Source organism: Juglans regia, chromosome 3 (genome assembly GCF_001411555.2).
Source record: "Juglans regia cultivar Chandler chromosome 3, Walnut 2.0, whole genome shotgun sequence".
Taxonomy (NCBI): domain Eukaryota; kingdom Viridiplantae; phylum Streptophyta; class Magnoliopsida; order Fagales; family Juglandaceae; genus Juglans; species Juglans regia.
This window is the reverse complement of record NC_049903.1, coordinates 26,687,207-26,691,635: the sequence shown is the minus strand read 5'-3', so window position 1 is coordinate 26,691,635 and position 4,429 is coordinate 26,687,207.

Below are 4,429 nucleotides of genomic sequence, written 5' to 3'. Positions count from 1 at the left end.
AGAAGATTTTCCTGAAGTGTTTGTTGATGATTTGCCTGGACTACCCCCGAACCGAGAAATGGAGTTTGTGATTGAGCTAGAGCTAGCAACGACTCCAGTACACAAGGCAACTTACCAAATGGCCCCAGCAAAATTGAAACAGTTGAAGGTGCAAATCGAAGAACTCCTTGAGAAGGATTTTATTCACCCTAGTTCATCTCCTTGGGGAGTGCCAGTACTATTTGTGAAGAAGAATGATAGAACCTTGAGAATGTGTATTATTGAGATCTGAATAAGGTGACCGTTAAGAAGAAGTATCCATTGCCACAGATAGATGACTTGTTGGATTAGTTACCAGGAGTGTCGATGTTTTCGAAGATAGATCTACGATCGGGTTATCACCAACTTAAGATCAAGGATCAGGATCTACCTAAGACTATGTTTCAAACTCGTTATGGACATTTTGAGTTCATAGTAATGCCTTTTGGATTGACGAATGCCCCCAACAACATTTATGGATTTGATGAATTGAATCTTTAGGCAGTATTTGGATAGTTTTGTGGTAGTATTCATAGATGATATATTGGTATACTTTCGATGTGACAAGGATCATAGAGAACACTTAAGGATAGAGACTCAAGATTACCCTCCAAAATTCCTGCAACACCCGTCACTAGTAGAATAGTAATATTTGTGTAGCATCTTATTAGTCAGAAGCGATCTTCTATAGAAAACTAAGTACTATTTGGTTCTGGCCATGCCAACCTTGGCCTAGTCCAATTTGGTTCCATATCCCTATCACAGTATCTACCATTTTAGGGAGAATGGTAGTTGGGACAGCCAAATGAGATTTTGTTACAAATCTCAGAAAATTAACGACCAACTTAAACTAGCAGTATACAAGTGCATGCATAACAAAAAAAGACATGAATGTTACCATGAACATGAATAAGAGTGACATGACTCGGTGAATAACATGACATGTGCTGATATAACTTGAAACTTACATGGACTGAAAACTGTCATCGATTGAATTGGCATGATCTAAAAATGATGTGAATTGAAACTGACATGAACTGAACTAACATATTCTAAAACTGAACATGAACTTGGAATATTGTTTAACAATTAAACTAGTTAATTGAAAGTGAAATGTGGATACTACATAGGTCCCCTTGAGTAATGTGCTCATGCCGATACCACATCACATCACAGGCATCTGCACCAACGGTGAGTACGTTAACATATGCATCACTTCACAAGTATTTACACTTGTTGTGAGTACGTAATGTATGCATCCCATAATAGGTATATGGACATGATGTGAGTACGTATAACATAAAATTGAACTGTGGTTGGCACCACCGGCGTTGGTGTCTGACTTTGCTCTAGAAACTAGTTCTTCTAGTCCCATTCGAAGCCTGTTGATCTTTACCTTGTCAACATAGAGGGAATTTCATACTAGTTTAAACAATCTAAAGTGAACAAAGGAGTTCCACTAAGATAACATCTCATCCTAGCACTTGAGATCGTGATAAACATGAAAGACTCAACTGACTTAAAAATACTTTTTTTCTTGTCACATGCATAGTGTGACAAGAAGTGAAGTGAAATAAATGATCGTGTGACAAATGATATAATATAACATGACATGACGTGAAATAAATGATTGTCGACAGATTAGTATGTACTAAAATAAATCATGGCATGGCATAACAATGGCATGTAATAGATAAATCATGGCATGGCATAACAATGGCATGTAACAGATAAATATGGCATGGGGATGACATGTAACGCACGTCCTTGTAGTGGGTCTTTAGAAAATAATTTAAGAAAAGGAAACGAGAATTATTGAATCTTTTAAAACTTTTTCTCTATCCTTCCCAGGATATAAAAGATTGTTTATTTAGAATTAAAACATGTTCTATAAATGAAAAGAAAGTTTACATTGGAAATCATTAAATTGAATTAAAAGACCTTTTACAAAAAATTGACTTTCACACATTGCATAAAAAGGCCTAGGCTTCTGTCATTCTTCCCTAGGGCCATGTTTGTCCTGACGCTTCTTATTCATTTTATTCTAGAGAGGGGGAGGGACATACATAAAAAAAACGAGTCAAATACTCAATAAGCATTATTTCATACTGTAAAAATATACTAACATATGTTTTCATTCATGCATTTGACATTCATTTACATACTTTACAAAAATCACTCACTTTCTTTGAAAACATTACAAGGTGGAGTTTTTCTTTCAAAAGAGGTTTTCATTTCTCATAAAACATTTCCCACACCTTGTACATTCATTTGTAAAGAAACTAAATCTTTCATATATTCAATTACTCTTTTCACTTTTTCTTTGGCCAGTACACACTGTTACGTCCTGTGTGTTAGGGTTAACGGTCTTTTGGACACAGATTCCACCCATGGCCATAGGTTGAGAATCCCTTTCAGTTAGGGGTAGCACTGGATGCACTACAGTACTACTTACCCAACATTGCAATCGGCCCAGTCTATTGGTACAATCATTCATTCATTCATTCATTCAGTTATGGTCGTTACGTACTTTCATATATTAAAACATTCACACATTTCCTTTCTTTTCATTTCATTCATTCATTCCTTTCAGTTATTTCCTTTCAATTCATTTCATTCATCAATCCATTTCATTTCATAAACATCATTTAAAATTCATTTTATACCCTCATTTAAATACACTTTCATAGCATCATTTAAAAACATTTTCATCGCATCATTTAAACATCATTTAAAAGCATCAAGCATAAACCTCAACATTTCATTTCGTAGAAAATAAAGACAACAACTACTACATATAACATCCATTCACATGCATACAACTATTACTTTGGGTACATAAATAGGGGCCGTCAAAGAAGGTCTTTATATACATATACCTTTTAAACATTAATACTTAGCATACTTTCATAAAACCTCATTTAATTTCCTTCATAGTATAAAAGAATATTTTTCATAAAAGATTTTTATTTTCATTTTGATATCATTTAGAAAACTCTATAAGAGTATGAATATAATACTTACCTAGACTCTATGCTATTTACATTTCATGCAGTTCATTCATGTGCGTGTTAGATAGCAACCTACATGCATACATAATCTTAACATTATTTCCTTTTCAGGTGCATTTGTAACTTAAACTCAGAACTTACATAATACTACCATTTACTTAAACTTCCTTCACTTAGACATACTCTATCATCCAAGTTCATCCTTTATGCTTTCCTTTATCACTCTTCTCTAAATTCTCAAACTCATAGCTTAGGACCCACTTGAGGTCACCTTTCCAAATACATCATTCTATTCCATATTTTAATCCTTTAAAGTGAACCTCCATTATTCTCTTTAAAGGTTAAGACACATTATCATCTACATCATACTCTTCCTACCTAACCATCCCTTTCAATACATAACTTGAACCAACCAAGTTATACATCTCAACTCTAGTCAATACATATACCTATTCCTCTATTCATGCATAATCTAGCCAACACTTCGTCATAATTCAAACCAAGCATAACACATAACTTTAAGCCAACTTTGAGGCTTAAACATCGTCTACTCATGCTTAAGACAGACTATCCATTATATATGGTAAATCTGTCTTGCGTCCAACTAATTTAGGCATGTACCTCATCCTTTTATTACCTAAGATCAACAAATAGTCCACTAAAATGTCTACTTGTGTAAACAAGCTTCATACACACCGACATTAACATCCAACTCAAACTCTATCAACCTAACACTTCATACAACACGTCCAATTACAAAATTTATCTGCGCACTTCACACGCCATACACAACATACAACCAAACTATAACTACACCACATCCAATCACTTCACACAGCTCCCAAACACTTTACAAACTACACAGTAATTCATAATTCAGCCCATCACTTCACATTTACAGTTAACTACACAAAGCACATTCACATAAGTCTCACCACTTCTCCATCACAACTTCACATCACAGCTTCGCATTTAATCCCAACACTCCATAACATGCTACCATCTCACCAACCACATCACAACTGTACAATAATCCTGTCACTTCACACTATACACAGCCACAACACAAAGTGCACAATAATGCCTTTCACTTCAATTACAAAGTCACATGACAAATTGCTCCAACCACATAACACACTTCACAACTACACAGCCATCCCAACACTTCACAAGAAGAAACACATCACAAACTCCACATTTCCAATCCACAACCACAACACATTCACAACATAATAAATCATCGGGGAAAGAGATAGAAATTATACCATAATTTCGAGGCATGAATTGTTGCGTCGCTCGCTATCCAGCAAGGTCTCATGGTGGCAGCTACGTACGTGCAAGGAGGGGCTGGGTCGTGGCCTAGTGGTCACTATTGTGACCTTAAAATAGGGGTTGTTTGG